Source organism: Arvicanthis niloticus, chromosome 13, assembly GCF_011762505.2.
Source record: "Arvicanthis niloticus isolate mArvNil1 chromosome 13, mArvNil1.pat.X, whole genome shotgun sequence".
In the NCBI taxonomy this organism is placed as follows: Eukaryota; Metazoa; Chordata; class Mammalia; order Rodentia; family Muridae; genus Arvicanthis; species Arvicanthis niloticus.
Genome location: NC_047670.1, coordinates 8,980,457 through 9,002,075, shown reverse-complemented (window position 1 = coordinate 9,002,075; position 21,619 = coordinate 8,980,457). Strand labels below are relative to the sequence as shown.

The 21,619-nt window shown below is 37.5% G+C and overlaps 1 protein-coding gene across 3 annotated transcripts in view; it reads left to right on the top strand.

Moving 5' to 3' along the window:
* The window catches only part of Pkia (cAMP-dependent protein kinase inhibitor alpha), a 77,073-nt gene that overhangs the window by 11,686 nt on the left and 43,768 nt on the right, over nucleotides 1-21,619 (top strand). The window contains exons 2-3 of one of the 3 annotated variants that reach the window (XM_034516722.2): nucleotides 56-152; nucleotides 3,656-3,734. The exons of 1 other annotated variant lie outside the window; for it this stretch is intronic. The gene's annotated coding sequence lies outside the window, so the exon portion shown is untranslated. The remainder of the gene's footprint in view (nucleotides 1-55; nucleotides 153-3,655; nucleotides 3,735-21,619) is intronic. One more of the 3 variants, XM_034516721.2, reaches the window with a different exon arrangement.

The following is a 21,619-nucleotide window of genomic DNA, read 5'->3' as shown; positions in this document are numbered from 1 at the left end:
GCAGCTTCTTAGGAAGTCCATGAAAATCAGGAAAGTCTTGATTCTGTATTTCCAGGTTTTGTCACCAGGAAGAGTGGCTGAGTAGGATCCCCAGATTGAATGCACATTTCAATTGTGATTCTGCAGCTGTTTCTTCTCAGTGGTCGGGAAAGGTTAGTGCTGCACTGTCTGCCATGACTGGGAACGTGGTCACGTTGCTATCAGTAGTGAGCTTGAGGAAGTTCATCTTATTTAAAGGACATATTCTCCAGCACATTCACAAGTTGCTTTCAACTCTAAAAGTACACTCACCATACACCTGAGAAGGCTATGGGAGGATTCTAGGGAGGAGAAATCATGATCAGAATATATTGTAAGAAAAATATCTAATAAAAAATTAAAAGGAAGTGATTACTAATCACATTTTTTCTGGCAGGGTATGGTTAACTTGGATTCAGAGAATTGGAAAATTGTCTTAGTCCTTACTGGGCCTTCAGTGTTCTGCTTTTATGTTTTACTTTTCAAATGATGTCAATCCTGTATGACTAGAACTAATAGAGACTTAAGCAACATCACTAAACGCAACTGTACATGATTAGGCAAAATGATTCTGCCTTTCCTGAGAGCATTCTTTGGGATTTGTCTTACTGAGCATCATTATCCAGCCTTGAGTGGGAACAGTGAAGTCAGAGAGGACCTCATCAAACACATGCCTGTGGGAGCCACAGGGAAGGTCATGGTCTATAGTTCTATAGTCATAATTCGATAGTCATAGCCAACATAAGTAAAATTTCTGTCGAAAGATCATCAGTAGACATTACTGATGACGAGTGTGGGCTAGTTACTCTTTAAAAAAAAAACATAATTGTGAATTTCATTTTCATTGCTTATCAGGCACTTAACATCTTACGACAAAAAAAAATATACTGTTTGAAATGATGAGCATTTTGTTTTATTAGTTGTCCTTATGAGAAATAATCCATCAAGTAAAAAAGCAGTGTATAGGAGAGCTGCCAAGACATCAGATTGATTTCTGCTAAACAGTCTTTAATAGTCACTGTATGCTTCAAACTGTGGTTGACTTCAGTCCATTGTAAAATACCGAGGGTAAGTGTCCAATATAAAAATCTATTTGAATTTATTTTCCTGAATATTCTCAGCATTTTCTTGCTTTGTCTCGCCTTTCTTGGGCATGAAAGAAAAGAGCTAGGCGTCAACTTTAGTGTGAATCTCAGCCATGATGAGAGATTGTGAGAGCAGGATTTGTGGGAGTGACTGAGTCCACACCTCACTTTTCTGATGATTTCCTATAAAGTAATTTTGCTGACAATCTGTAAAGTCTGGCTGACAGTGGTAGAGTGAGACTGTTGGAAGGAGAGCATTGTTGGAGAGATGCAGAACACGGACACAGGTCCAAGTCTCCCTCTTGGCGCTGTCCATGCAATCTCTCTAGAAGATCTTAACTGCTTACTGGGAGCCTCGAGGCTATGCTACAATTAGCACAGTGCAGTGCTACCACCCTGTGTAAATGAGATACGAGATTGTACTACAGTATCACTCTTAACCTTCAAGCCAACTTCAACCTTTGACCACTTTCTGCTTGATTATTTTTCTACACAAAACAGATGGTCATTTTAGTTCGCTCACTAAATAATATCAAGAAACAGAAAAGCCAGTGGAAACTGATAATATTAAATCCCACATAGTTTTAATTTACATGAGTTTTCATATTACATAGCAAAAAATAAGAGTATTTATTTTTCTATAAATTGTTATGTAGTATGTATAATTGCCACATGACATCTTTCCACTGGTATTTATATGTTAGTTATAATTAGAAATGAATTTAAAAGAAACTAGTGCATGCAATATGTGATAAAAATACATTGTGGTATAAGTTCATCTACCACCAGGAGCATGATAGGATATTAAAGTCACACGGGAAGCCAGGCTGTCTGATTCAGATGCTAGAGATGATGAAAATGGGTTGCTTTAAAAGAGTTAGAAATGAATGTGATTCTGAAGTGGAAAAGATCAAAGAACAGAGAAGAGGAAGCTGAATGCAGTAAATTATCCCCCATATCTGTTTTGAACTTTGAAACAATTGAAGTGGATTGTATTGACCTAAACTTTATTTTTACTCATCCACAAATATTTATATGGTATACTGATAGATGATTACAAAAAATATTGCTACTTTACAGTGTGAAGAAAACACTCCATTATTTAACTCATCATAGCTAGGTATCTAGGAAATACTTCCTCTCTCTCTCTCTCTCTCTCTCTCTCTCTCTCTCTCTCTCTCTCTCTCTCTCTCTCACACACACACACACACACACACAACTTAGCCCAACCCTGAGATTTCATCTAACCCTACAAATCAATTCTTTCTGACAATACTTGTAGATGCTGTCTTTGTCTTTTGTTCTTTATACCAGTGTCCTGGTACATGATAAAGTGGAGGTTCCATGCATGAAGTCTAGTCATGTGAGACCTGGGCGGCCCACAGAACATGGCTCACCACTACCATGGTGCTGTCCCTTCTCCTGATCACTCAGAATACAACAACTTAGTTTTCTTCAAGCCCCTTGGTCATCCTCACTGGGAATGTCATTCCTGAAGTGATGCCTGAAGTGGAAAATTCTCTGCATTCACCCATTTGTTGTTTTGATGGAGTAGAAATAAATAAATAAATAAATAAATAAATAAATAAATAAATAAGATAGCCACATAACTTCAGTGAAATCTCTTTTGTGAAAATTTTAGGCTTAGAAGGTTAGCCTTTTGTCTAAAATGATCAAATACCTGATGTCTATTATCAGAAAATTAAATATACCCCTGACTCTACAGAGTAGATACCCACAAAGAGAGAATATCTGAAGAACCACATATAACATTCAACCCCGCGTAGTGCTGATGCAAGTCTAATTTTTTTCTCACTCATGATGAATGACCTGCTGTTTCACATATGCATGCTGTATCGCACCTCTGATACTCTTTTCTTTGTATATTGACCTCACCAAATAAATAATATATTTTGAAATTTATTTTTCTTCTTCACAAATAGCATGCAAATTCCATGTGGACAACATATGTGTTTTTATGACTAGTTTTTAACTGCAGTACCTGCTCACATGTGTGTGTCCACAGATGCTATTGACAGTAAGCACTGATTAGATGTGAGAGATGACGAGTGAGGAAGGACCAGGAGGAGGAGAGAAAGAAGGATGAAGGAAATGAAGAGAAGAAAGAGAGGTGTAAGGAGAAACAGTGAAATGTTCTTATTATATCATAAAGTACAAATTTTACTCGATAGTATGTATTTCCCGCACTCCCCTTAGATGGGCATTCATTAGGCTGTCATCATAATTCCCATAACCAAGTCTTCCAAAACATTGCACCCCTTTACTTCCATTTTACTGCTGTCTCTGCCTTGAGTTAATCTTTCTGAAATTTTGCACTGCCTTTTGCAATCTTACAGTTGCTTCAAAACATAAATGAGAAGTCCTATTCTAAAGAATTTCTTTAGATAAACTTCTTCTTTCTCTGTGTACCCTTCCTGCCCTGATCATCATGTTGCCACTGAACCCACTCTCTATATTATTGTATCTGGTAAATATGTAATCACAGTTCTACTGTGGAGAACTCAGAGTCAACAACTGTTTCCTCTTTTTAGCATCAAATGACTTGCATGTGGCAGCTGTTCACAAACACTGAATCAATGAACAACCATCCACTCTTCCCTACAAGACAAGGTATTCTGAATTTCTTTAACAATCTACAAAACTAAAAAAAATACAATAGTGAATGCTCTTAAAAGTCAAAAGCAAGGGCACTTAGTCAGAATAAGTATCAATGGCTTGCCATTTGCGGTTTTTATGTATGCTGTTCCAGCTGCTCCGCAGCCTCCTTGCTGTGTCCAGAAGACACTGTGCTCATGGAGTCAGCCACTGCCTTGGCTCTTACACAGTTTCTACCCTCCCTTCCCAAGTACTCCCTGAGCCTATGAAGCAAGAGTGTGAGGTAGAAGCCTCATTAGATATGATCATTCTACAGTCTCTTCTTATGGCCTGCATCTTGACTGCTTATATGTCTGTGTTAATCACCATCTTCTACAAATAACAGCTCCTGAGATGAGGCTGGGAGATGCATAGGTCTATGGGTATATGGAAAAATCACTAGGAAGCGTTTTAAAAGTGTCTAGCAGAATAATGGTGGTAGGTGCTTCCCTAGGCCAGCTGGCTTTTCTAACCACGGGTTCATAGCCTGACAATGGTGCCACATATGGGTTTCATCAGTGGGGCAGGACATAAGTACATTCAGAGAGGGTTTGGTTGTTCCCATGAAGTTTGTGCTATCGCACCAGTAGGCATGTCTTGCCATTATTCATCACTGTAGCTTACAGGTTCTACAAGCTACGGCTAATGATAACTGTCTCCTCCAATAGCATAAATAACACTTTTCAGCACTCTGAATGGTAACTGGTAGGGATGAAGCTTCCAGGCCAATCCCAGCTTGATTTCTTTATGTTCTCATGTAGTCTCTGATTCATGTATGTGGCATTTTCAGCAATATGGTCTTATCATCAAGCACTGGAAAGAAAGAAGTACAAAATATGCAAAGCCCAGGCTAGACCAAATTCCAGCCTGCAAATGGGCGTTGGACACAAAATCCCACAGCTAGTGATAAAGCTATGAGTGACTGTTAGCTGCCAAAGGAGACAGTTTTCTCTAAACATCTAGACGCTTGGTAAGTCAAGCACACTGTAGTTGAAAACCACATATTAATGAGTGTCAGCACACATTATTCTTGGTGGCTTTTTTGTAAAGTTAGATGGATGGGAAGGGAGGATAGATCTGGAAGGGGTTTTGGAAGGAGAATGATTATAATCCAAACATATTCAACTGAATGAACTGAAATAATCAACCAAGTCATAGCTAACTGGAATAACTTTTAAGGAAGGAAAGAGTGTTTCAAGCTCACTATGGGGTCTTACACTGAATCTTGCTTCCATACTGCTGTGAAAAAAAAATCATTAAATGTCTCATGTTAATGAAGTGTCAAGAATCTGTGGTCCATTTGGTAGCATATCATGATAAAATCTTTACATCATTTGTTGCTGAAATTCACTTCCTGTGGTGTCATCTAGCATATCATCTTAATCTTTCTTTGCTTGTGACAAAGATAGTTGAGTCAAAGCTTGCTTGAAAGCTTGTCGCCTATGAGACAGGCAAAATCTGGAGACATTACTATAAAATATATGGCTCAGTCATGCGTGAGTTAGGTTGATACTGAATCATCCCGGCAGGAAGATCTAACTCAGAACTGAGAAAACCAGTGGAGTCTTGTGAATGACAGTGATTGCTGGGGCAGACAGGTAGTATGTTTGTTTCTGCCAATCTATGAATGAATTGAATGTTTCATTAGATAAGGTATGTTAACTAAAAATAACAGGCCTCAAATATTTTTAAGCACTGAAGAAACAACATCAGTATAAAGAAACAAATATTAAGCCAAGAAATCAACTGTAAATAAATTAATTAAATACAACATGGGAAAAAAAAGGCAATAAGCTCTATCTTAATAGGCAACAGAAATCATCTCTATAAACAGTAATATCTGCTGTTTACCAAAAATAGGAGCAAAAATATATGTATACCAAAAAATGTATACCAAAAATAGCAGCAAATGGCAGCACTTTGACTACAATAATTTCTTTATATAGTGCTAAAATCTAAGTTAAAAAAATGAAAACCACCTTGGTTTAAAGAGATGCCTATTAATTCTTTTGAGAATTTCATGCAGTGTGTTTTGATCAGATTTACCCTCTGTGCTACTTCTCCCATTCCTCCCAGATCAATTCTAATATCCATCTTCTCTTTTTCTATAGTTGACATGTATACATGTATACATGTATATAAACATATAAATACAACCTGCTCAGTCCTTTTAATGTTGCTCAGCTCATGACATTTATGTTTTGGGGCAACCATGAAGGAGACTCATCTCTGGGGGAAGACTGATTCTGCCTCTCTCGGTAGCTATTAATTACCTATAGCTTTGCACTAGGGGTTTGAGTCCTGGAAGATTTCTCCCATCCAATTGTCATTTCAACTGGTGTTGTCATCATTGGACTCTTGCTTAGGCTATCACACTTTTGAGATTTTGAGAATTTAGCTTTCCTAGTCAATACAGAAGTTACAATTTGACAGGCAATGCTTGGATTTGTTGGCTTACAGTCTTTCCACCTCTTCTTCTGGATGTTCAGAAGCTGATGTGAAGTGCTAACAAAAGTCAAAGCCAAAGAACTTCTCTATCATGACATTCCTCTACCATCCACCTGGAAATTGTTTTTCACTGTAAAAATAGATATGAATGTCTTAAGGGAATTGCTGCTTTGTTTCATTATGTCTTTGTTTCTACTCAAATCACTGTTATTGTATTGTCTGTTAAATAAACCATGTCTTGGCTATCCAGACATTCTTACTATTCTAAACTTGCCACATCTATGTCATCTTTCTCTCTTTTAGTTGCCCTGTTCTAATAGATGCACAAGCCTCCTCATGAGCTGGTATTAGTTCTGATTTTTAGGATGATATTCAGGCCATGGACTCTGTCATGTGTTTGATTTCTCAAGTAGAAAGCACAGCAAACTCACTTTACTGTAATATGCTTTAACAGCTAATAGATAAGTTAAACATTACTAAATTATTTTAATCATTCCTGTGATATTTAAAAGAAAGGATATAGATACTACAGTCTTCTAGAGTTGATTCAGTGTCTTCATGACACTTAAGATTTCTTAAATGAACTTACCTTTGAACTTTCAAGGTCATTGCATGCAAGTGATCCCTTCCCGAGGAATTCTCTTCTCCTACTCTTCATACTCTCTCCACAGATAAAGCCTAAAATTGAAGAAGTCAATATTTTATGCTTTACATGTTTTTATCGTGATGTAGGACAGTACACTGAGCTCCCTGGCCACTCTCTCACATACAGCATGTAAAAGTTACAAATGGATGAATGTTTCTGAAATTGATAAAGCAAATTGACCTTGAAGAATTACATGGGAATAAGTATTGAAAATCTACTGAAATACTTATTTTTTTAAATATACTAGCCCAGATATCAAACCATCCATTGCACTCAGTGCTTGGGCTGGCAAAGTAAACACGTATTGTGGTACTAGGACAAGACGTCAGCTAGTGCTATGACCTCCACTTATACACATTCTAATTTTTTACTCATAAATGTCATCTAAGCTAAACAGCCATTAATTACTTATTAGACCTTGTGGCAAAACTATAAAGAAGAATAAGAAAAAAAATTTTATACAAATCTGACTTGTAGATTTATTTACAATCAAAATATAAATTCAAGTTAAGTAGTTAGTAATAGGGACCAGATTAACTTAAATTGTATCCACTGCACATTACGTATTCTTTAATGTTAATCTCTATAGTTGTACTGTGTGGAAAATGCTTTCCCAGTTGAGTTCAGTAAACAAACAATAGGACAAGGATATCCCACCACTGCTGTTACCTAGAAGCATGCATCACTGGGAGAGAGAAAGAAAGGAGAGAGGGAATGACAAGTGGAGAAAAAAGAGGGAGGGGGAGAGATGGGAGGAAGGAATATCTTCATGCATCTATGAAATGGAAGCAGCCATATTAAAGTGTTCCTATAATGTGAGTCTTCTCTAGTTTAGCACTGAGAAATCCTAGGTGTTTCCCAACTCTGGAGAACATTTTAGAAAAATCTTTGAGGCCCTTAGAAGATGACACCTAACAAGCAAAACCAGATTACTTTGGGTAATTGCTGTAGAATATTAATTGTGGGCTGTGGTAGAAATACCATTGTCATAGCAACCACCAAAGATTTCATAGAAAAGGAAAAGCTTGGTCTTCTTTTCATTTACTTTTTCTTTTTAAAAGATGAGTAGAAAGATACCTTTTTGAAATAGTTCTGGCACGGTGTAAGATTTAATAATGTTTAATAAATAAACAAAGTTTATTACAAATAAAAAACTTTAATTATTGTTAACTCAGAATTGATAAGCCTTTCTATTGAGTCGGCTCCATTATTTTTGTTTGTTAAATTGAATTGCCATCCTACATGAAAATTGGCTTTGTGTCCAAACTTCCCACAGGGGCTCCTGTGTTCAGTCCTACTCTGTTAGCACTAAGGCCAAGAATGTAGGTTATTTCAGGAACCTAGATTTGCTATGGTTTATAAAGTCTATACTACTAACCAGCCCCAGGATGCTTCTTGTGATATTCTGAGAGTTTCTTCAAAGTGGAAATCTACATTTTTTTTCTGCTATAGTAACCAATAAACTAAAACTGCTAATTTTATGATTATGCTAAAACCATAATTGGTTTCCTTGGAAACCACTTGCAAGAGCTGCCTTGTCTGAGAAAATGTGCTTCTTTGCCAGTATATTCAAAGGGTGATACTTATCATCATGTACAAATTTGTGTCCTAAAAACAAAGATGAAGAGAGTGTCACTAATTATTACTAGAATTATTGTTAGCTTGAGGTCAACTTTTATAGATGTGAATTTTTCACAAATAGCTATATATCTAAAATAGTGGATTTGCTTATGTTATGTACAAACCTTCAGTGTAACAAGGGAAGCAAAGGAATGAAACAGTAGAGTCCTAGGGCCTTGAAGTAGGAAGCTCCAACCCTTTATCAGGAGGTTGTATGAAGCTCACTGAAATTGAAATGGGAAGGGGACTAAATATGAACAGTGCAGGAGAGATCTCTTCACTGAAGCCAGCACCTTCTTGTTGTTATAAGTAATTCCCTGTCATTTGGCTTCCACATCAAATAAAGTCCCCCATGTATCTTATGGGTCTTTCATTCATTTCGCTTTGTTTTGTTTGTTCACTGTAACTACTGGGAATGAACACAGATGCTCATGTTATTAGTCAAACAGAATTTTTGCCTTTCAAATTACTCTTTGAAAGCATGTGACAACAAAGGTAATCTCAGATTTCTTTATTTAAAAAATGTATGCATATTTTATTATGTTTCTGCCTCCCTCAACTCCTCTCCCACATCCTCTTCACCCTCATGCCCACTTAACTTCATGTACTATCTCTATCTGTGTCTCTTCATCTTTCTCTCAAAAAAGACTCCAAAATAGAATACAGACAAAAAATCATAAAAAAACTGCACAAAAATCCAATATGACAAAAATGGCAAAATAAAAACAACAGCAACAACAAAAGCCCACAAACAAAAATCACAAAGCTCACTTTTTTTTTTTTTTTTTTGACCAATTACTCGTGGGGATGGGTGTGAGCTAGAGTATGGTTGATATATCCTTGGAAAAACCTGATTTTCCTTTTCCTTTTCCTTTTACTGGAAGATAACAATTACGAATAGCTTCTTCTTTATGGATGGAACCCTGTCCCCTTCCCCTCTGTGCTGGGACTAGATCTGGCTTGACACTGCCTGGTTCTTGGACACCCTACCATAGTCTCTGTGAGCTCCTATCTGTACCAGTCCCCTTGTACCTGGAACAACTACTTTGTTAGAGTCATCCATTACCTTTGACTCTTAGAATCTTTGTACCTCTTCGTCTTCATAGATCCTTGAGTCTCCAGGGAAGAGATTTGATAAAGACATCTCATTTAGGACTGGATGCTCCAAAGTCTCTCTACAGATTATCCAGCTGTGGGTCTCTATGTTAATTACCATCCACTGAAAGAAGAAATTTCTCTGATAAGGGTTGAAAGATGCTCTGATCAATGGGTAGAGAAATATGTCATTAGGAGTCTTGTTTTTGTTTTGTTTTTTGCTATGTTCCTTTAGCAGAATAATAGTAGTCGGTTTTCTCTAAGCCTATGTCCTCTCTATCTCAACTTGTTCATCACTGTATTAATGTCAGATATGGGATTTGTTTCATGGAGTGAGCCTTAAATCCAATCAGAAAGTGGTTGGTGGCTCTCAATACTTGTGCCACAACTGTATGAGTGTATCATGCAGGCCTGTCACTCTTGTATTTCAGATTTTGTACCTGGGTGATACGGATCATTGCCTTTATCCTCCAGTAGTGTACAAAATACCATACAGCACATAAAAGATAGTCAGTAGGGGTGAAGCTTCTACCTGAACACCTGCTTGACTTCTTTGGTTCAATAGCATAAGTGTTGTCTTTAGCAATTAGGCTTTACCATTAGATTGTGGAAGAGAGTCGGTAACCTTGAAAATAGCTTGCAGTGATCGAGGCATCAGTTAGACTCATTTGGCCAACAAGACGTAACCCTTTCTTGGCACTAGAGGTTTTACTTGGTGTCATAAGATATCTAGGTGGGACATTGCCTCCTCCATTATGGAGTGACTCCATTTAAATTTCTCTCATATATGAATGTTGGTCCCTTTTTCTGGAGGGTGTCCCACGACGATCTCCGGGCTGGGGACAGAGTAAGACCAGGGAGGGTTCGCTACTGTGCCTCGCTGCCTCCGGCCTGTAGATGTCTCCACTGTCTGTAGGTCTCCGGCCTGGCCTGATCTGAGAGGTCTGGGCCAAAGGACACAGAGTGCAAGCAGGAGGGGAGATTGCCTACCCCCACTGCTGCCTCTGCCGGTCTCTCCCAGGTGCTGCACCTGACTCTCAGCGCTGAGCTGGTCCAGGCCTGGGCTGGGCGATAAGAAGCTGGCTAGCTGGCAAGGAGGCAGCTTGTTGTCCCAGGCAGTTCCGGGAGAGCAGATCTCTCCCCAAGTGTTACAGCTCTTGTGACAGAAACTCTGAGACACCAGGATGATTCTTAAGCACTTCCCCCTAAATAGAGCCCTTATATACAGTTTCAGGGTGAGTTAGTGTCTGGCAGCAGATAATGCCTATTGGCTTGGTCTGAGAGCTTGGAGATACCTCATTTGTATGTGGGAGAGCCTGAGGGACTGTTCCTCTGACTGATGGTCATAAACCTCTCTGTGGGAGGGGTTGGTGGTTGGAGGGCTGAAGCTAAATGAAAAGAACCAGGGCCTGGGAGCAGAGCTGAACTCCTGCTGTCCAGTAAGGTTCCAGGGTTCAAAGCTCATGCTTGACCAAGCATCCAGCTGCTTCTCACAGCCCACCACTCCACATATGAATATACTTTAGGAAGCTTTTAGAGTAGTAGATTTACATATATTTTTGCAAAAGACCTTTAGTGTTACTTGTCCCTCTTTACCCTGCTTTTTTATCTCCTCCACTTAATCCCCCTATTCTAATTTCCCGTTATCATTCCACAACACTATATTCTGTTACTACTATCCTACTTGAGAGTGTCCATCCCACTTCCAGGTTCCTCACTATATACATAACCTCTGGTTATTTGAATAGTAGGTCACATATAGAAAGCCTAGAAGCTAGCATCCACATATACAGAAATATCCAATATTTGTCTTTTGTCCTCTGGGGTTATGGTTGATCTCACTCAGAATGGTTTCTAGCCCCAGATATTTTCTAGTAAATTTCATTTTTCTTAACAGCTGAATAATATTACATATTATGTATGACATTTTAATAATTAATTCATCGGTTGGTGGACATATAGGCTGTTTTCTGGCTATTGTAAGTAGAGCAGAACTAAATGTGAATCAGCAAGTATCGCTGTGGTAGGATGTAGAGTCTGTGGCTATATTCTCAGGAGTGGTATACCTGGACATTGACGAAGATCTATCCTAAGCTTCCTAAGGACCCTCCACAATGATGTCTGTACTGACTATACGAGTTTCCCAAAGCTGTGATTGAAATTTCAAAGTAGTTTTAATTTGCTAAGGATGTTGAACATTTCCTTAAGTGTTTCTCAGTCATTTGTGTTACATCTTTTGAGAAAATTCTGCTGAGTTTTGTATCTCATTTATAATCGGATTATTAATTTTCTGAATATTTATGTTTTATTCATTTATGTAATCTAGATGCTATTCCTCTTTCTGGTGCATCTATAGTTAGTAAAGAGGTTTCCTTGTGACTAAGGCTAGTGCTTTCTACAAATGTTGATCTCCTTTACCATATAGAAGCTCTTCAGCTTCATGGTGTTCCAATTCCTATTTGTTAGTCTTAAGGACTGTACTATAAGTGTCTTTTTCAGAAAGTCCTTTCTGTGCTAATGAGTTCAGTTTTTAAAAGGAAAATTCAGGGAATATGGTACTCTAAATGGAATGTGCCCATCTGTCTATTCAAATTCACACTTCAATATTGATTTATGATTTAATACGACAGTTCTAATAGATATTTTTTTAAGTTAGACGATATACTGCCTAGTTAGATATAAAACTAATCATCACTCACAGTTAAGTTTTGACTCAGAAAAGAAAGTAAAATCTGCCAACAAGAAATGTAAAGATTTGGCAACAAATAGCCTCCTTAAATATGAGAAGGCTTTGTCCATTGAAAAATATGTGATTTAACTCTAAGAAAGATACATTGTATCTACAGTACAACTGAGAAAAATATTAATGTACCAAAATGGCCCTGTAAAATCTCTGGCCTTAAGCCCTATGGAAGCTTGTTGCTAATTTAAGGTTTTCTAAATTTAAAGTCATAATTTAAGTAACTAATTACCTTGAAATTTAATTAGGGAAGTGACTAGTGGGCATTCCTTAGCATGATGTTTATTCTAATTTGCTTCACATAACTTTTGTTTCGTCATCCTTTTGAAAACCAGCCAATCCTCCAGCCCCAAATAGTAAGAGTCCCCTTGCTGGAGGATTTCCTTGTTAATGTGAATGCAATTAAAATGAGAAGAATTAAGGTTAGCTTTATATCTTTTACCTACAAATGTCTCCATTTCCTCCAGCTTACTTAAGCTCAGAATGTCCTCGAACATCATTAAAATCAGAAGTACATTTTTAAGTCCTTTTATTTCCTAACATTATTTTAAGAATGAAAGTAAATCCATAAGTGTCTTTGAAATTATGTTATAAGACATTATTATGAAATAAATGACATTTTTAAAAATACCGTAGTACCTGGTATTATTTCTAAAAACATGTATTAAGTGAGAAGGATTAAACTCCAAGAGTAAAATATGTAATATACTCTGTTTAAAGATAACTTACTGCCAGAAATGTGAAAATATTGATAACACACATTTATTTGGCATTTATTTGGCTTCTGGAGATCCAAACTCTACCCATACCCTTGAGTAGCAAGCATTTTAAACCCCAAGCAACACCCACAACCATTCACTAAAAATTTTCAACTATTCTTCTTTCCTCAAATACTCCCTGGCCTTTTTTGCTATTTTTTTTTTTTTTTTGATGACAGTTATTTTAACTGGAGGGACAAAAGGTCCCTCACTCACCCACCCCAGAGCCATATGCTTCTTATTTTGATTTAGATAGTTCAATCATTGCTTACTGTGGTGCACAGGATGAGACTACTGTGCTGGATAGTTTAAGTCACCTTGACACTAGTTCAACTCAAAATTTTGGGTTGATTTACTAAATCCATAAATATATTGAAAATTTCCTTTTATAGTTCCTTCCAGAGAATTTTGAAGCAATCGTTTTCATTGGCATGTAGAGATAGTTGTTCTTATATTTCCTTAGCTCTAAAGGTGACATGACATATTTGACATGAATTGGAAAGCATTTTCATGATGAGAAATTGCCAGTAGCCCCTGTGCACAATAAAAAGAAAAACATCTGGCCATAACTTTTATAATCAATGAAAATGAAGGAACATTTTTATTAAAGATTCAGGTTTCTTCTTTAGCTTGGCTTCATAGGATGTTTTCTCTAGGCAGTCTTTCTTGGGGGTGGCCTAATTTTAGAAACTGACTTACTAATTGCTATCATTTTATAATCTACCATGGGAGTGGGCTATTCAGCAAAAGCTATTTTTTTTCTTTGAGTGAACATGGATGTGCTCTATCTAAGGCAAAAATAAAAGAGAGTTGATTTAATGGAGACCATTTCAGTAGGAGAGACTTGTTGGACTCAACTACACTACTGAGTGAAAAGGTTTTGTCAGGTACCTGGTGGAGAAGTGCTGGAAGACACCAGTAGGGCAGAGAGAGGCTCTGTTATGTAATCAGCTCATCTTTCTTAATTGCCTCAATCTAAATTGGGCTTCTCTGTTCCATAGAGATTAGAAAATTGGGCACTGGGTCAATATTTTATAAGTTCTATAATATGAGTACTCCTGATTGGTACCTTTTTAAAGTACTTGCAATCAACTCATTTAAAAAATACTTAGGGCCAGCAAAAGAAATCACAATTCAAAGTTTTTCTAATGTGAGTGCTACAGAAAGTGGGAAATTAGGGCCAACACTCTGTGGGGAAAGATATTTAACTAATTAATCTGAATGAGAAAGAAACTTCAAGTCTCTTTTTGTCATTAAAATGTGGACTACAAATATATATCTGATTGCTAACTATGGAGAGAAGTTGGAGAAGACAAAAGGTCCCTCACCCACCCACCCCAGAGCCACATGCTTCTTATTTTGATTTAGATATTTCAATCATTGCTTACTGTGGTGCACAGGATGAGACTACTGTGCTGGATAGTTTAAGTCACCAGTTCAATTCATTTAAGAAAAGGGATCCTCCCCTAAGCCTTGTCAGGCATAGGTGAGAGAGGAGATCCTTGGTCCCATGAAGCCTGTACACTGAGTGGGGGGGGGGGGCAGGAATTTGAGGGTGGGGAGGTGGCAGTGCGGGGGAGGTACATGGAGGCACATCCTCATAGAAGCATGAGGAGAAGGGATGGGATAGGAGGTTCCTGGGTGGTGGGGGGAATGGGGGTAAGGGGATAAAATCTGAAATATAATACAATATCCAAAAAAAAAGAGAGAGAGAGAGAGGCGGGATCCTCATTCAATAAAATGCCTCTGTAAGACGGAGCTGTAGGAAACTCTGTAGGACATTTTATTAATTAGTGATTGAAAGCAGAGGGGCCCAGATGCTCTTGCATGGCACCATCCTGGGCTGGTGGTCTTAGGTTCTATAAGGAAGCAGGGTGGGTAAGCTGTGGGGATCCTGCCAGTAAGCAGCCCTTCTCCAAGCCCTTTGTCATTTCTGCCTCCAGGTTCGCACCCTATTTGAATTCCTGTACTGGCTTGCTTCAATGATAGACTACAATGTGGAAGTGTAATCCAAATAAATCCTTTTCTCTCTAACTTGATTTTTGTTCATGGTGTTTTAAGACAGCAGCAGAAATCCTAACTAAGAGAACCAGGTGATCTTACCATGTTGAAGGACATATTTTAAAATATTTACTGATCGAGATAAGCCTTACTATAAAGTTCAAACTTTCCTGGAAATCAGCTCATGTGTCTCAGCCTCCTACCCCAGCACAACTAATGTGAGCCAACCACACCCAGATGATTCCTTATGCTTGACCTTGAACCACAGACTTCATTAGAGTAATGATCCAGTTCAAATTTGTAAACTCAGGATTGTTAGTAATGACCCTTAGCAAGTCAACTAGTGCTGAAATAAACAGAACTTTAGAAAGACAAAGAACATGGTAGGCACTATCTATTAATATCGAAATATCAATATGGAATCTAGAAAATAACTTAAAACTTAGTTTGGAAAGATGGGCTCTTTAAGCAATATGAGCAGAGGTTGTATTTTCTTGGAAGGTGAATTTCCCAGCAAATACTAGGGAGTAAAGGGCAATCAAACTCAGAAATGGAAGGTTCATTTTTAATTTATGCTGTGCGAACAAAGCCATGTTAGAATGTACAATTTAATCCTTGACTGGTGAGGAAAATACTGAGATTTCTACTTTTTTTTTCCACATTAAAATATTAAAATGTCATCATTTTTAGCTGATAAAAATTTTGAAAAACTATAGTCAACAATGAAAGCATAATAAATCATATGAAGTAAATGAGCACTTATAAAAACTGAAAATAAATTTTGAAAAAGAAAAGTTGAAAAAAGTGTTTCTACACACACACACACACCTATGTTGTATGTTTAGGAAAAGGTATCTGGGGAAAGATACTCTGAAATTTCTACATTTTAAGTGAGGAAACTGATATTTGGAGTAGCCACCGGGAAAAGCACTGTCACCTTTATGAGATTGATGAGTAAAGCCACCAAATGTGGCTATCCTAAACCTACATTGCAATTAAATTTGTAGAAAATAGGAAAAATATCAATCATAACTTTTAACTTCTGTTACTATGTACCTGGATTCCTTGGAGACAACTTCTAAATTTAAATTCTAAGTGAGGCCCTAAAGAAATGACCATCCTCAAAATATAAGCAAAATCAGGATGTTACTACTACGCATACATTTAAAGGATGGGAATAAACGGTTGTTCCAAAGTTTGGAAGATGAGACCAAGGTGAGAATCTGTCTCTTGGCAGATCATCATCAGCCTGAATCTGGTTGAATGGACACGGAAAAATATATCTGAGTATTTCAATTTGTTCCCAATGATTAAAAGTGTTTTTTCAGACATATATTGAGCAGTCTGTTGACTCCTGTGTTGATGGAGATGATTATGTATATAGGGTCAGGGAATATTAAGGCTGCAGGTAATAGTCCCATTCAGATAAACATACAAAGTGCGTGAATTGAGGATGGACAACTAGGATATGGGCAAGCAGACATTTACATGTTGCATTTTAGTTTTGTCACCTGAAAGTTCATAAGTGACACACACCAATTTATGATTTCTGTCAACTTATTTTAAAATAATATGGATTGAAATTTTCTCTCAATGGCAGGCAACATAGTCATAGACATGCCTTGCTCCAATTGTTAGGGAGACCCATATGAAGACCAAGTTGCACATCTGCTTCAAATGTGTAATGGGGCCTAGGTCCAGCCCCTGCATGTTCTTTGGCTGGTGGTTCACTCTCTGTTAGCTACCATGGGCCAGGATATTTGAATCTGTATGTCTTCTTGTAGGGTCCATGACCCCTGTGCTCACCCTATGCTGTTCCCCTCTCTGTTGTTTCTCTGTCTCTGTCTCTCTGTCTCTGTCTCTCTGTCTCTGTCTCTGTCTCTCTGTCTCTCTCTCTCTGTCTCTCTCTCTGTCTCTCTCTACCTTTCTGCCTCCTGTGTGCTAAGGTTAAGAACATGTGCCACCACATTCAGTATTTAAATTCTATTTTTGATACATGTACACAGTCATAAAAATATTTTAATTGCACAAGAGTGAGAAAGTACTTGTTTTTACCTGGGTTTAGTCCATGTTGACTATGATCTGTGATATAGGTCTGAAATCCTAACAGCTAGACTTGCAGAGTACATTCTTCCTTTGCCAAATGTCATTTTAACAAAGATTATGAAGTAAATAAATGTTTTAAAAATATTGCACCTTTGCAGAAAGACAGGGGTATTTAAATTTGAGGGTGTGGATCATTGATGAACATTTTGTGCTTCTGGCTGAAACTTTCAAAGTGATGAACAAAAAAATAGAGATTTTTTTTTGCAGTTTGTGCTTAGCTATGATTTAAGTAAACAGCCTATTAGAAGTGTACCAGGATGAAAACTATCCTGCCTGCGGCAGGGTAGTGCTACTCAGAAGAAACATGAGAATACCAGGAAGACTGATTTTTTTTTTTTTTTTTTTTTGACGTTGGTCTTTTTTTTATTCATTAATTTATTCATTCACTTTACATTCTGATTGCAGTCCACTTCTCCTTCTGGTCCCACCCTCACAACTCCTCCCCCAAGGCCCCTCTGAGAAAAGGGTAGTCCTTCCCCTGGGAACAACCCCCACTTGGCACCTCAAATCACTGCAAAACTAGGAGCATCCTCCTCTACCATTGAGGCCAGACAAGGTGACCCAGCTAGGGGAATAAGATCCAAAGGCAGGCAACAGAATGAGAGACAGCCCCCACTCCTGTTGTTGGGGGATCTTCATGAACACCAAGCTTCACGTCTGCTATATATGTGTGGGGAGCCCAAGTCCAGCCCTTGTATACCTTTTAATTGGTGGTTCAGTCTCTAGGAGACCCAAAGGTCCAGGTTAGTTGACTCTGTTGGTTGGACGACTAATTTTTGTAGTGAATGACTTTTATTAAGTTTCTGAGATGCTTTATAGTTGACATCAGAATCAGATTGAAGCCTCTGGCTCAACCTTCTTCACTACTGGGATTAAAAGCACACATCACTTTGTGCAGCCTCTGTGTTTTTTAATGAATAGTTTCTCTGTTACCTTTTCCCACTGCACACACTTGGTGTGCTGATTTTCTCTCCTCAACATCAACACTTGCTTTTGATTCATTTAGGCTAAGATAAAAATTACTAGTAACTGAAGGTGCAGACATTTGGATTTCAAAAGACAGGAAGTTATAAGCTAAAGAACCGAGGTTCTCTTGTAAAGGGATGTCTACCAAGCCTCCGGTAACTGAGTAGGACAGAAGACCCATTAGGTCCCAGGACTTCTCTGCCTTACCCAGTTTAACTCTAATCAAATGAAGTCATATAGTGGGAGTGAGAAAATTAATCGTATAAAAGCCTCAAGATATCAAGGAAAAAAATCATCTTTATGTCATACTTACAAGCTAGGATTACAAAAACAAACAAACAAACAAACAAACAATGTAGCCACTGTATTTTTCAAAACCTGGGCAGAGAAAAGAAAGTAGAGAAAGCAACCGCCATACGGTGAGTAGAAAGGAAGAATAGTGTAAGGTTAGTGAGTATCAGGATGACATGTAAGTCCGTATTTACACAGAAACCACTTCTGTCCCAAGAGGACATGTAGGCTCACTAATATTACTTACACATTGAGAAGAACCAGTACCTTCTATGAGATTCAGTTGGAAAAAATGGTCTTGTTTGAGTCAATAGGAATGGCTCCATTAAAACATTGTCCAAATCTGTCCATCTCATAGTATGACTCTGATGTGGAAGGAATTGGTTTCACAATCCTCATACAGGTAATATTACCTGTCAAGAATATTGGCAATGCTTGATTAAAAAATAAAATACTGGCCGGGCAGTGGTGGCGCACGCCTTTAATCCCAGCACTTGGGAGGCAGGGGCAGGTGGATTTCTGAGTTCGAGGCCAGCCCGGTCTACAGAGTGAGTTCCAGGACAGCCAGGGCTACACAGAGAAATCCTGTCTCTAAAAACCAAAAATAAATAAATAAATAACGTTCATGTATTTCTATGTTTTATGTTGATAACATTTAAATATGGGCACTGAAATTTATTTCTTTGTCAGCTAGAATATTGTCATTTAACAAAAATGCCCTGGGAGAGACAAAGGCTTTGCCAGCAGCTGCTCTCCGTTAGCTGTTTCAATGATTACTTTGGTTGACTCATTAATAACAGCGCATTAGAAAATTGTCCCAACTACGAACTGACTCCAGTTTACTGGTTGTGTTACTGCCAATGTGACTACTCCTTTTAGATGTGTGTATCATAACTTTCACATATTATATTTTTTCCCATTCAAATTTACCTCATATGCAGAACACCCTTTTTACTCATGTTAGAATCAGATACTACTTGCTATTATCAGGGGAAAGGGGGGAAGAGAAACGGACTATGATGGTTATTAGTGTTGCAGCTGAAATCATTCTGGAGACATAATAAACAAAGGACAGAAATGATACTTCAGCTTTAGAAACCTGCACATTAATTAACCCAATAGGACCCCACACCAACTTTCCAGGTACTTAATTTAACATGTGATGCATACACAGATCACGAACACTAATAAGTGGCTAATAACAAAGATACGTCAAAAAGTTACATTTGGACAAGCCAGGTTGTCCATTAAAAATCCATTTATAGGTCTTTCTTTTCTTTATTCATGATGCTGAAAGTTACATGATTGTCTAAGTAAAAGCATTGCAGTAACTGTGCCATGTTAATTAAATAAGAACTCAAAACAATGGAGAAAATAAACGGGACAGGGGACTGGGGACAGGAAAAGGTTGAAAGGCAGCTCAATTTTAAGTGGGGTGGGGTAATTATCTGGACACCGCTCTTGTCATTCCAATTTTGTGGAGAAATCTGTCTCTTCCAATGCTGGTTTATGTGTCAGATTCTCACAGCTGGGACATCAGAAAGTTCAACTTTAATGAAACTAAAACCAGTAGAGTCTCCATTGTTGAAGTAAATAAGATTCTTAAAAATTGCACTTGCGTTTTGACTATATCATACATGTATACGCATAATATATACATATATGTATATGTATATACATATATGCATTATATACATATACACATATTATGCATATATAATACATAAACATATGCATATATGATCTCCCTCATCCTCCTCCAACTTCAGTCACTACCCCTCCTCCTCCAGATGCCTTCCCCACATTTATGTCTTTTCAAATCACATATTGTGACCACATTAAATAGTCACTTATCCTATTCCAGGATAATGGTCCATATTTCAGGAGGAATTATGAATTTTCCTCTATACATTTTTTATTGTGTCATTCATGCCAATTGTAGATTTTGATTGATTTGGTATCAACAGATACAGACCAGAAAACAGTCCAAGTGTCATACCCAGTTTGCAGTAAAATGAGAAATTATAGAGCTCGGTCAGATGTTCAGAGAAAAAGCCAATTTTTACATTTCATCAGGAAATAATACATGCATCTTTCCCACCCAAAGATTATTTTAATTGCTTAATATTTTTACAGACATCTTCAATTATTAGGAAGGATATTGAGAACTGGGGAGCTCTGAGCAATTGGTGAGGGAGAAGAACATAAGCCAAGGCCAGGTCAGGAGCAGAGTCCCTTATTCCATTCCCTGAACTGCTTCCTGCTGTAAATAATCAATAGTTCATTGGTTCCCCTTACCTCAGATAGTCTGCCTGATTGGTTGTCTCACTCCATGATATCATTCTCAGCTAAACTTGCTGTGCATGTTAAACTCTCACTGAAATAACTGGCACATGGATTATTTTCTATTTGCTACTACTGGAATACTGGCTGTCTTTCTACTTCAGGGTTACTAGCCTTTGACCCCTTAACAGTGTTCAGGAGACTGCTGATTAAACAATTATTTTCTTAGTTTTATAAAAAATAATATATATCTACATTACTTTTTAATAAAAAATGATTTTTATCATTATAAATCTAAGTCATACTTGCTTCTAAAGCAATCATTAAATATAAATTACACAAATATAAACTGTCTTGTTAATACAACTAGTGACAGTAGCATTGGGTTCAAAACGAAAGCTTCAGTATTCTTGAGTCACTGTTTTAATTTTTGATGTCTAATTAAGATATATTTAGATCTTCTTGAATCTTTGACAAAGCTACTTTTACTGTTCTTTTGTGAATGAATGACTGAGCTCACAATAAAAAATCTCAAGCATATGAACAGTAATAACTGAAGTGATAGATTACTTACTAACATGGAACTCAGTTAATCAAAGACAAGACACTGGGAAGGCAACTCAAAGTGAAAGAAAATGAACAATGTATAAGAAACCATAAAGTTGTCTAATACAATTGTGAAGAAAAACCATCAAAATGTGAAAAATAACCATTATTCTTATCAAGGAATCACAGAATGCACAGATCATGAATCACTTAGAAATGGTGCTCTGATCATCTGGAAGACATGTAAAATTTGTATGTGTAGTTCAAGCATATCTCTTTGTCATATTGCTGTCTCTTATTGTAGATAGGAATCTGGCTCAGAAAAATTATGAATGCTGCAAAATTAGAATAAGTAGAAAGA